The sequence below is a fragment of the Hemiscyllium ocellatum genome, chromosome 8 (assembly GCF_020745735.1).
Source record: "Hemiscyllium ocellatum isolate sHemOce1 chromosome 8, sHemOce1.pat.X.cur, whole genome shotgun sequence".
Taxonomy (NCBI): domain Eukaryota; kingdom Metazoa; phylum Chordata; class Chondrichthyes; order Orectolobiformes; family Hemiscylliidae; genus Hemiscyllium; species Hemiscyllium ocellatum.
The window spans coordinates 112,761,430-112,774,325 of record NC_083408.1 but is presented as its reverse complement, the minus strand read 5'-3'; the positions used below and the strand labels follow the sequence as shown (position 1 = coordinate 112,774,325).

General features: G+C 42.5%; 1 protein-coding gene across 4 annotated transcripts in view; it reads left to right on the top strand.

Moving 5' to 3' along the window:
* Positions 1–3,256: 3,256 nt before the first annotated feature.
* The window catches only part of dicer1 (dicer 1, ribonuclease type III), a 179,553-nt gene continuing 169,913 nt past the window's right edge, over positions 3,257–12,896 (top strand). For all 4 annotated transcript variants that reach the window (XM_060829478.1, XM_060829479.1, XM_060829480.1 and 1 more), the window contains exon 1: positions 3,257–3,606. The gene's annotated coding sequence lies outside the window, so the exon portion shown is untranslated. The remainder of the gene's footprint in view (positions 3,607–12,896) is intronic.

Sequence of the window (12,896 nt, the reverse complement as noted above, 5' to 3'; positions counted from 1 at the left end):
GCAACTCCTCTGGGATCTCTCCAGTGGCGATTGAGCAGACAAAGACCTTGGTCAAGGCCCCAGCAATCTCCTCTCTTGCCTCACCTGATAACCTGGGGTAGACATCATCAGACCCTGAGGACTTATTCATTTCAATGCTCTTCAAGAGATCCTTTCTTTGTGTTTCAGATCTTTCTTGATCTCAAAATGCTGTAACACATCAGCATATGCCACACAAATCTCACCATCCTCCATATCCTTTACCTGTGTGAATATGAATACGAAGTACTCATTTAGGATTTTATCCATATCCACTGCCTCCAAGCCTCCCTCCTTTGTCCTTGAGTGGTCCTATCTTCTCCCTAGATATCCTCTTGCCTTGTGATTTTCTTTAATCCTACTTGCCAAGGTTATTTCATGACCTCTTCTTGCTCTCCTAACACCCTGACAGAGTTCTTTCCTGCTTTCTTTATATTTCTCATGGGATCTGTCTGATTTTAAATTCCTAAACCTTACATCTGCTTCTTTTTCCCTTTTCACTAAATCCATAATCTCACTCATTATATAAGGATGCCTTACAATGCCATCCTTGTCCTGCCTCCTTATGGAACATGCCAGTCCTGAACTGTCATTAGCAGGTCTTTAAACTATTCCCATATGTCAGATGTTCACTTGTCTGATAACAACTCCTCCCAATTCACACTCTGTAGCTCCTGACTAATACTGACTTAATTTGCCCTCCCCCCTGAGAACGTGTATAGGGTATAAGCAGCCAGGGAAAGAGTAAAGTTCTGAATTTTGTGAAATGTGGTTCGGCTGAGCATGACTCAGATCATATAAGAACTTATAGTTAACAATTGGGTACTGGATGCAAGAGTAATGAGTTAACAGGTGGAAAATCAGTCATTATGTAGAGCCATTTAACAATATTGGAAGCATTCAGTATGCAAGGTCAGCTAACAAGGGGAAAGGTATCCAGTTAACAAGGTTCAGAAGATTCACTATATAACAGTAAAGGGCTTGGTCTCTGCTACTGATACTTGTTGATTGGAACGGTCACCCAATTATTATGTATGTTGCCTTATCTGGATGTTTCTCCCTGAAAAGTGACCATATAGTTCATTGAGAAACCGCTGTTCCAGAGAAGACTGTGAACTCATGTCCCTGTGCACATGGGCGATCGTTCTCTATCCCTCCGGGGACCAGAATAAAGATGTGTCTCTGAGCTTTTTGCTTCGACTGATGGGGGAGGAGAGAGAGGAGAGGAAGTAAGGAAGTTAGTAAAACCGGAAAGGATACAAAAAGGTTTAAAAGGATGTTCCCAAGATTGGTAGGTTTGAGTTATAAGGAGAAGCTGGATAGGCTGGGACTTTCTTTTCCCCCAGGCACATAGGAAGCTGAGGGGTGACATAATAGAGATTTTTAAAATCATGAAAAGGACCTAGATAAGGTAAATTGCCAAGGTCTTTGCCCCAGACAGGGGAGTTGAAAACAACAGGTGCATAGGTTTAAGGTCAGAGGGCAAAGATTTAAAAAGGACCTAAAGGGCAGCTTTTTCACATGCTGGGTGGTGTGTATATGGAACAGGCTGCCAGAGGAAGAGGTAGAGGCTGGTACATTAACAATACTTAAAAGATATTTGGGCAGAAACGTGGATAGGAAATATTCAGAGGGATATGGGCCAAATAAAGGCAAATAGGATTAGTTCAGTCTAAGAAATCTGGTCAATATGGATGAGTGGGATCAAAGGGCCTGTTTCCATGCTTATGACTCTTCATAAAAAGTCTTGGGCACGAAAAATTCTGTGAGCATGATCTTAGCCTTCACAAACTACCTGATGAAGGAGCGGTGCTTCAAAAGCTAGTGCTTCCAAATAAACTTGTTGGACTATAATCTGGTGTTGTGCGATTTTTAACTTTGAGGAAGAAACGTTAACTCTAAACATCACCTAAAAATGAAAAAAAAACAATGGATGCTGTAAATCTGAAGCAAAAGCAGACATGTTGGAGAAATTCAGGTGGTATGAAAAATAGCTATAATCGGGAGACTTGACACATCCTGAGGAAGGCTTTATTCCTGATGAAGGGCTTTTGCCTGAAACATCGATTTCACTGCACTTTGGATTCTGCCTGAACTGCTGTGCTCTTCCAGCACCACTCTGATCTAAACTCTGGTTTCCAGCATTTGCAGTCCTCACTTTTGCCTACCTTCCCTTGTTTCTCGCTCCACAAAATGTGCCAACCCTGCTGAGTTTCTTCAGCATCCCCTGTGCTTGTTTCAGATTTCCAGCCTCTACGGTATCTTTCTTTTAAAAAGTTTCAACCGGGGCCCGAGTGATACTAGTATGGGTACCACAGGGCTTGTTTTTAAGACCATAAGACAGAGGAGTGGAAGTAAGGCCATTCGGCCCATCGAGTCCACTCCACCATTCAATCATGGCTGATGGGCATTTCAACTCCACTTACCCGCATTCTCCCCATAGCCCTTAATTCCTTGTGACATCAAGAATTTATCAATATCTGCCTTGAGGACATTTAGCGTCCCGGCCTCCACTGCACTCTATGGCAATGAATTCCACAGGCCCACCACTCTCTGGCTGAAGAAATGTCTCCGCATTTCTGTTCTGAATTGACCCCCTCTAATTCTAAGGCTGTGTCCATGGGTCCTAGTCTCTTCACCTAACGGAAACAATTTCCTAGCGTCCATCCTTTCCAAGCCATGTATTATCCTGTAAGTTTCTATTAAGTCTCCCCTTAATCTTCTAAACTCCAATGAATACAATAGGATCCTCGGCCGTTCCTCATATGTTAGACTAACCATTCCAGGGATCATCCGTGTGAATCTCTGCTGGACACGCACCAGTGCCAGTATGTCCTTCCTGAGGTGTGGGGACCAAAACTGGACACAGTACTCCAAATGGGGCCTAACCAGAGCTTTATAAAGTCTCAGTAGCACAACAGTGCTTTTATATTCCAACCCTCTTGAGATATTTTCTGTTGTTGTTGCAAAGACACGGTAGGAAGGCAACGTCCAAGATGGCAGCTTGTGAATACGGTCTATCCGTGTGCACGCAGCTTGTTGACACCGCCAGCCGGAGCGCTGTCCGCCCCGTCCGACCCTAACGAGCGACGCGATTGGATCTCCTCTGCCTCCTGTGCTCCCGTGGACCAATCGGAAATCCTGATGCACCGGGCTGGGGCCGAAAGGAGGGAGAGGGGGCGGGGGAAAGAAAACAGGGTGGCGAATGCGCGCGCAGCCTGCGGCCCGTCCAGGTGAAAAGGAAAAGGGAGTGGAGAAGCGAGGAAAGAAAAACATTTTCTTTTTTTCGGCGTGAAAAAAAATCCAAAGAGAGGACGGGCGGGGGGTGGAGTTTCGAAGAAGAAAAGGCCGCGAAACGGGAAGGGAAGGAAGAATTATCCTTTTTCTTTTAAAAAAAAGAGAACGAGTTACCTGAAAGGGGAAAGGGTGGGGTGCCGAACAGACACCGGGCAATTACCAGCAACGGCGGCGGCAGGGGAAGGGGAGGGGAGTTGAAAACCGTCGCCATCCTCCCGAACTCTACCTCCAAACCCTCTCCCTCCCTCCCCTCAACAACAAACACACTCAATGCATCGTTACAGCCAGTGGGTAAGCCACACTTCTTTTCGAGACACTTCACGTCATGTGTGTATGTTTGAAACGCGCGTGTAAATATCTAATCAGTCGAAAAACCTGGTACTTGTTAATCCTTCAGACGGTGCTGCCCCTCTCCTCCTCCTCCTCCTCCTCCTCCGGCCGCGTGGCTGCGCGAGCGCCGCCAACGGCTTCCCTTTACCAGAATGTTCCGCCAGCCTCGCACGCGCGCCTCGGGCCGTTAACGGACGCTCTCCCTCACCTCGTGTTTGAATTTTTAATTCTCTCTCTCTCTCTTTTCCCCCCCTCCTCCCATACGCCGCGGGTGCGAAAGAGTTTGATATTTTAATTTACACATCTCTTTCTCCCCCATCAATCCCAGCCGGGGATCTTTACCCGATGTAATCTCAGTAGTTGGAGGCCTAACTGAGATTTTATTGTTCGCTGTCTTCCCCGTTTTTTTTTTAAAGAAAGAAAAGACACTGTTCTGGATATTTAAAGGTCTGGGCCTGTTAGCCTCGGAGTGGGAGTAGGTGGCCGAGGTCGCGCTGCGAGGCCTAGTGTTCAGGCTTCTGAAGCAGTCTTGCCCCGGTTCTAATTGGGATTGGTGTAGGTGTTGCCTCTACATCCACACATTCTCCCCACCCACGGGGCGTCGACGTTTTTGGGGATAGCGTGTTGGCGTTTATTAAACTCTGTGAGGCCATGCCGGCTAGTGATCACATCGGCTGCATCCGCAGAGGAGAAAGGGAACCCGACTGCTTTCCTGAAGTTAATAGAAAGTCTCCCAGGAAACCGGTCTGCGTTGCTGCCCCTGGTGATTCTCAGCCAGTTCTTCACTCTCCTTCACTTGTTAGGGCTTTCACATGATAACCCATCCTTCGTTCACATCTATTTCGCCTTCCATGCCCTCAGGTTATGTCCTATTCTCGTCATTTTATCGAGTTTACCGCCCTTTGCTGAGCTTTTGTCGTCTTGTCTAATGTGGTTGTTAATTTCTTCTCAGCGGTAATGGTTTGCATTTATATAACACCAGTTAAACATCTTAAAGTGCATTCTTTACAGAAGTACTTTATTTGCTTTAACAGTTGATTAGAACCATGGAACATATTAAGGCAGATGACTAAATGTTCACTCAAACAAGTAGATTTTAAGGTATTCACTAGAGGACATGGTCAAAATTCACACCACACTGGGTCATAGTCCCAACAAATTTGCAGCTACCTAAGGAAGGAGTTGAGGCTCCAAAAGCTTGCTGTGTCAAATAAACCTGTTTGAGTATAACCTGGTGTTGTTTGATTTTTGACTTTGTCCGCCCCAGTCCAACACTGGTACTTCCACATTAGAGGATATAGGCATTCAGCTTTCAGGGATTAGGCAGTTGCAGGTATAGCCACCCATAGTTGGACAAAGGAAATCAGGGGTGTACAAGTGATCAGAATCTTTCTCATTAAATTTTTGCCCGTGACCAAATCTACTATAAACAGGTTTAAGCCTAACCATCATAGTCAAGCTGGTCTCACCTCATCTGATTTCCCATCTGAAATTCTTTCGTATTGCTGCTAGAAAAAAATCTACTATTCATCATTCTTCTGTTACACTGTAACTTGCGTGTTTTGCACTTGTGTGCTTTTTGCCATATATGATTGTGTGGTTTGTGCTGTCCATGTAGCACCCTTGGTACGGGAGGAATGCTTTTTTTTTAACTGTATTAGTTGTATATGGTAAAAATGACAAAAAAGCTACTCTACTATTCACACATTGCACAATGGAGCTGTTTGGAGTCCTAGTCAAAATTAACTTAGTCTTTTTATCTCTCTTGCCAGAGGAAGCAAGTATTATTTAAAAATCATTAAGCACTTTGAGAACTTGTTTAGCTTTGGCACAAACCTTTTGCTCTGTTGCGAAACATTAAAATTTAGCAGCTTTTTGTGGAATTTTGTATAACGGAGAGATTTTATTTCAAGGATAAAAAGCAAAATGCTTTAAATGCTCAGTATGTATAGCAGTATCTATGGAGAAAAACGGTTTTAGGTAGATGATCTTTCATGGATGCTAGTGTTTTTTTTTCTCCATATTCTGCCAGACCTCATGAATAATTGCTGCATTTTTTGTTTTTATTTCAGACTTCCAAAATACACAGTATTTTGTTTCTTGTGCTATTTCAAGCATGTTTGTTGGTCGACTTGGACTATTTTAAGTATTGTACTGTACTAGTCTTTGCACTGAAATTAAGTGGTTCCCACAAATGTTTCTGTGTACTGTTTGTTTACAGTGAAGCGTGCTTGAAAACATGCAATGAAATTGTAAAACTCTGCTTGCAGTGGGTTTTTCCCCCCCTCTTGATCATACCACTTCTGTACCTTGAAATAGATCAATTTTATTGATCCATTTCAGGCCAGTAGGTGTTCGTACTTGTTTTTAAAAATGCCATTATTAATGTGAAGGCTATGAATATTGTGTTTGACTGAAACTTCCAGTGACACAGTCTTGTGCTATTTAAGATATAGTACTGGTACTCCAGGACTGGTTAGAACTAACTTGCCTTTCAGAATATCCCAAGATGTTTTATTAATTTAGGGGCTTTTCAAATGTAGCTATACAGTCCGATGTACAGCACAGAAACAGACCCTTCGGTCCAACTAGTCCATGCTGACCAGATACCTTAAATTAATCGATTTCCATTTCCCAATATTTGGCCTATCTCCATCTAAACTCTTCCTATTCATATGTCTTTCCAGATGCCTTCTAAATGTTGTAATTGTACCACCCACCACCACCTCTGATGCTTCAGGCAAAATAGCGTCAGCCTGTTCAGCCTCTTCCTATAGCTCAAAGCCTCCAACCTTGGCAACATCCTTAAATCTTTTTTGCACCCTTTAGGTTTCATAACATCCTTCTCAGAGCAGGGAGACCAAAATTGAATGCAGTAATCCAAAAGGGATCTCACTTTATTGTAGTCATGCAGTACCAAAGTCCCATGAACAAGAATGAGTTCAATGTATTTTTAATAGCATTGGTTGAGGGATGAGTATTAGACAGGGGACTGAAGAGATCTCCCTTGATGGTATTAGAGAAGTGACATGGAGAATTTACAGTCATTGAGAAGACAGATGGAGCCCTAGTATGACATCTCTTCTGGAAGATGGCATCATTAACAATGCAGCAGTTCTGTTCTGCAGTATAGTGCCACTTCAGATGATGGCCTTGTCATGTGTTTTGTTTTGGCTAAGTACAAGTTACATTGAGATTTTTGGAAGGATTTCCACCTCAAGATGTAGAGAGTTTTCTCACTGTATCTTGCCAAACTCACGTCATTGCTTACTTACCCAACCCTACACCACTTGTCATGTCTGATTCTATCTATGTAGTAACCCTTGTGGTTCCCAAATGCAGCTGCCACTTGGCAGATAACCAGGAATTCACAGGCATCCCTTGTGTGTGTACCATCTTTAAAGGCACATTGTGCACTTGGGCAAAGACTGTTTGTCTGCGCTGTCTTGCATGGTGTCTTCCTGTTTAAAAATCACACCAGGTTATAGTACAAGTTTATTTGGAATCACTAGCTTTCAGAGCGCAACTCCTTCAGGTGGTTGTGGAGTTTAAGATCATGAGACACAATTTATAGCAAAAGATTACAGTTTCATACAGTGACATATTGATTAAGTCTTTTAGAATGGATTGCAGGTTTTGTCATTAATATGTAAATTCCAGAACTACTACTAAGTCAGGCAAAAACAATGACTGCAGATGCTGGAAACCAGATTCTGGATTAGTGGTGCTGGAAAAGCACAGCAGTTCAGGCAGCATCCAAAGTGCAGCGAAATCTATGTTTTGGGCAAAAGCCCTTCATCAGGAATAAAACCTTGTCGAGATAATGTAAGGCTTTATAAGGTGACATCTCAGCTCAAACATTGTATTAAAGGTGTGAGGTCAGAGTCTGACTGTATCCCAATCTTGAGTCAGACTGGTTTGATTTCTAAAGTGGAATTCACAAAATTTTGCGTGTATTGACTGCCTGCAGACTGTGCATTTTTGAGCAAAATAGAATGTATCTGGAAATACAAATTCACCCCAGAGACTTGTGTATGTGTGCTCATGCATGAGACAAAGAGAGAGTATTTGCATGTGTGAAGGCTCGTAAAGTGTGGATGTGATGGAGTATAAGCCTGTGAGAGGGTGTGGGGGCTGTATGTGTGTGTGTATTTGGAAAGGGTCTGCGGGAGTGTGTGTTTGCATGTGGGGTCACCTGTAGTGTGACGTGAACCCAAGATCCCTGTTGAGGCCATCCTCTTGGGAACTGAACCTGGCCATTAGCCTCTGCTTGGCCACTTTGCATTGTTGCCTGTCCAAAAGTCTACCTTGGAGGACAGTCACCTGAAGATCTTAGGCCAAATGTCCTAGATCGCTGAAGTGCTCCCTGACTGGGTGGGAACATCCCTGTCTGTTGATTGTGTGGTGTCCGTTCATCTGTTGTTGTAGCGTCTGCTTGGTCTTCCCAATGTACCATGTCTCAGGGCATCCTTGCCTGCAGCATATGAGACAGACAATGTTGGCCAAGGCAAATGAGCACCTGCTCTGCATACACGGTTGGTGGTGTCCCCACGTGTAATGGTATTATCCATGTTGACACTCTGGCACATCTTGCAGTGGTTGAGATGACAGGGTTGTATGGTATTGTGGTTGATGTTCTAAAGGTGGGGCAATTCGCTGAGAATAATCATTGCATGGTTCCTGACATTCTTGGACAGGGCAAACAATGTTGTCCTGTTTCCCCCACCTCTGTTGAAGCAAAATGCTCAGACACAGTATAGTTTTACCTCATTTGTCTTTATTCCGGGCCCTGGAGGGAGAGAGCGCGATCGCCCATGTGCATAGGACCGTGAGGTCTTTGGAACATGCTTGGCTTATGCTCGAAACGTCGAATTCCTTATTCCTGAGATGCTGCCTGGCCTGCTGTGCTTTGACCAGCAACACATTTTCAGCTGTGATCTCCAGCATCTGCAGACCTCATTTTTTACTCAATGACATCATATAGTCATTTTACAGGGAGGAGCATCCAGATAAGGCAACAATATTGATTGGGTGACCGTTATAATCAATGAGTATCAATAGTACAGATTAAGCCATCTGCTATTACACAATGAATAATTGGCTTCACATAACGAATACTTTTTACCTTGCTAACTGACCGTGCATACTGAATGCTACCTCATCTTGTTAGATGTCTTGACATAATGACTGCTTTTCCACCTTGTTCACCCATTACCCTTGCCTCCAGTATCTGATCTGAGTCATGCTCAGCTGAACTCTTGTTTCACAAAACTCAGAATTTAACTCTTTCCCTGCCTGCTTATACCCTATACACATTCTCAATAAGGGGAAATTGGTACCTGTTGTGCAGGCAGAGACCCAGAGGTCCTGATGGATGGGATGGTGCAGAGATGGGATTTCCTCTTACCCTAGGACCAGAAGTAAGGCCACCAATTCAATCAATAGAAATTGGAATTGAAAACCAATTGTGACCATCAGAACTATCTGCTTGAAGAAAAACTCCTTTGATTCATTATTGTCCTTTAAGGAAGGAAAGCTCCCATCATTGCATGGTGCATTAGTAATGGGGCTAAGCCATTATAGTTGGTCCAGGTGATAGGATCAGGATGAATGATTAACATATATGGTACTTTGCAGATTGAAATAGCTGGAGGGGAAAAAAAGCTCCTTACTAGATATTGGTTTATTTACAACTTTACAACACATTAACTTGGAGGCACATCAATGTACTAGAGCCAAGTTTACAGATGACACAAAAATAGATGGGAAAGCAAGTGGTAAGTCTGATAGTTTGCAGAGAAATAGAGACAGGTTAAGCAAGTGGGCAAAACACTTGGCAGGTCGAATATAATGTGGGAAAGGTGAATCTATGCACTCTGGCAGGAAGAATTGAGAAATTGAGTATTGTTTAAATTAAGGGAGATTTGAATGAAGTCACCTGACAAAGGGGCAACATTTGGAAAGCTTCTGATTAACTTGTTTAAGACATTGGTTAGACCTCAGCTGAAGTATTTTGTACAGTTCTGGGTGTCACACAATAGGATATAAAGGCTTTGGAGAGAGTGCAGAACCAGTTTATAAGAATGGTTCAATGGAGGAGAAGTTTGTTATGAGGATTGGTTGAAGAAGTTGAGACTGGTCTGCATGGAGAGGAAAAGACTAAGGGGGAGATCTGTTAGAGATTTTCAAAATGATAAAGCGGTGTGGATAGGAAGAAATTGTTTTTACTTGTAAAAGAATCTGAGTGATTGCCAAAAGAAGTAAATGTGAGATAGGGAAATAACTTATTTACCTGTTAAATAGGGAATGAAATGCATTGTCTTCAAGTGTCGTGGGGCCAGGATCAATTGAGGCATTCAAGAAGGTATTAGATGATTTATCTCAAAATGTGCTGGCAGGTGGGACTAGGTTGGGTTGGGATATCTGGTTGGCATGGACAGGTTGGACCGAAGGGTCTGTTTTCATGCTGTACATCTCTATGACTCTATTGTGCAAGGGTATGGGGAAAAGGCAGGAAATTAGCAGTCAGTACTGGTCTTCATTTGAAGAGTCAGCAGAGTCACACTGGGCTGCATTGCATCCTTGTGTGCCAAACCACTCTGGTGATTTCCAGAGCAAAGTTTGTTGTTTGTAAGTTGGCTGTAATTGTGTGGGACAGATGAGATGTCTGTTTTTTTGTAAATTTGTTTTTCATGCTCTTCAGGTCAACCACTAGTCAGAATTAATCTCTGAGAGCAGTGTTATGTTTTCTGGTGTGCAGAGAAGACCTTTAGAAACATTTAATGAAATCTAGTTTATATTAAAATGCGTTTGCTCATTAAAACGAATGCATGACAAGGTGTTGATGTTTTGCTGCATGATCAATTTTTCCATACCTCTAGTACGTATCAAATAAGTGTTTTAAAGGCTCATGAATTTCTACAGTAGTTGTTCTCTATACCTTGTGCAAATGAGTAAGACCACTAGTTCTAATGTCAATCAGGACCACATTTTGGGTTTCTTACAATACCATAGTTAAAAGCTGTGATTTAACAGCCACTTGAGTGCATTGGCGAGATATACACTCAACTCTGAGGTCATGGAATGTGGTGCTTACCCATGTGTCACTTAATTTACCTAAACGTACTGTTTTGGAGTTCAGTAACTGAATGTTGCTGAACAAAAAGATCTAGAAGTGCAGGTGCCTAGTTCCTTGTAAATGGAGTTGCAAATAGGGTGCTGAAGAAGATATTTGACATGCTTGCCTTCACTGGTCAGTACATTGAGTATAGGAGTTGGGATGCAATGTTGCGGCTGTACAGGACATCGGTGATGCTGCTTCAGAATACTGCATTCAGTTCTGGTCTCCCTGCTAAATGTTGTTAAGCTTGAAAGAATACAGAAAAAAAAATTCAAAGATGCTGCTGCGATTAAAGGATTTGGGTTATGGGGAGAGGCTAAATATGTTGGATGGTTTTCCCTGGAGTGTGGAAGGCTGAGGGATGACCTTGAAGAAGCTTCATAAAACCTATGAATGGATATGTCTTTCTCCCAGGGTAGGGAAGTCCAAAATTAGAGTGTATAGGTTTAAATTGCAAGGAGAAATATTTAATAGGGATCTGAAGGGCAACATTTTCACACAGAGGGTGGTGTGTATATGAGGAGGTGGTGGCGACATTTTAAAATACATCTCGATGGGCACGTGAATAGGAAAGATTTAGAGGGATCTGGGCCAAATGCTGTCAAATGGGACGATATGAGTTTAAGATATTTGGTTGATGCGGATGAGTTTGCCTGAAGTGCCTGTTTCTGTGCTGTATAACTCTGACTGTTTGAAATGCCTGTAGAACAGTGAGCAGTAGTGAAAGCAGATTTGAAAACCAGAAAGTTTGCAGTAATCCAAAGGATATTTTAAATTGTCATTTCATAGTTATCCAGTATCTTCCTGCTCCTGCCATGCTTTGTAATGAAGCAGTCTTATGCTAGGCATACCTAAAAGTGGGGTGCCAACCTACTGACGGTACAACATACTGTTTTTGAATGGCAAATAGTAGAAGTAGTATACAATAGTAATCCCACGCCAGCTGATCAGTTTTAAACTCTATTATCAACTAAATGACTATCTTTCATTCTTTTAAAGAGACTGAAGTCTGCAGTTTGTTGTTTCTCTCTCGCTCCTTTCTTAACAAGTGGAATGATATATGCTACATTTCGATCTGCAAAATATTTCCCGAATCTCTGGAATTTTGGAAGATAATCACCAATGCTCACAACACTCAATAAGTTCCAGTAACTCATTTTTAAAATTGCTACATCCCAGTCCACATTTTCCTTTGTTTAAAGCAGCATATTTTCCTATTTGCTTTTAGTCCATAGTCCTAAAGAAAGGTCTTCACATTGTGATATAAAATAACACTCGAAGGCATTGGATACAGCAAAGGCTATGGACCCTGACAACATTCTGGTAATAGTAATGAAGATTTGTGCTCTAGAGCTAGCTGTGTCCTGCCCAGGTTGTACCAGTACAGTTATGACATTGACATTTATCCAACAATGTGGAAAATTATATAATTGTGTTCTGGACAAATCCAACTTGGCCAATTATTATCTAAGCAGCTTCATTAGGGCTCTTGCTCAAAATGTGGATTCTCCTGCTCCTCAGATGCTGCCTAACCTGCTGTGCTTTTCCAGCATTCCACTCTCGACTCTGATCTCCAGCATCTGCAATCTTCACTTCCTATTGTCTAAGCAATCAACTCTTGGTTATCAACAAAATGATTTGTAAACGTTTTTGATCGGGCCATTAAAAGGCACTTGCAAAATAATAACCTCATTGACAGTCTGCTTGGAGACCTGGTGGGATGAGAGTGACTGGCCTTAATATCCAGGTGTTCAACTGAAAGGAGCTCGAGCAAAACTGGAGTCAACTGGAATTAGGCAAAAATCTCTGGTGGTTGGCGTCATACCTAGCATAAAGGAAAATAAAGTGATGAAATCAATTTAACTGTTCCAGGATATCTCTGCAGGATTTTCCCAGTACCGTCTTTAGTTGCTTCATAAATGATCTTCCTTCCATCAAAGGTCAGTGAGGATAGTCACTGATTTTGCCATTTTCATGACTCATTAGATACTGAAGTAGTCCATGCTATATTAAGCAAGACCTGGACATAATCCATACTCGTACCACCTTTTGCGTGTAAAAGTTGCGCCTTAGGTCTCTTTTATATCTTTCCCCTCTAATCCTAAACCTATGCCCTCTAGTTCTGGACTCC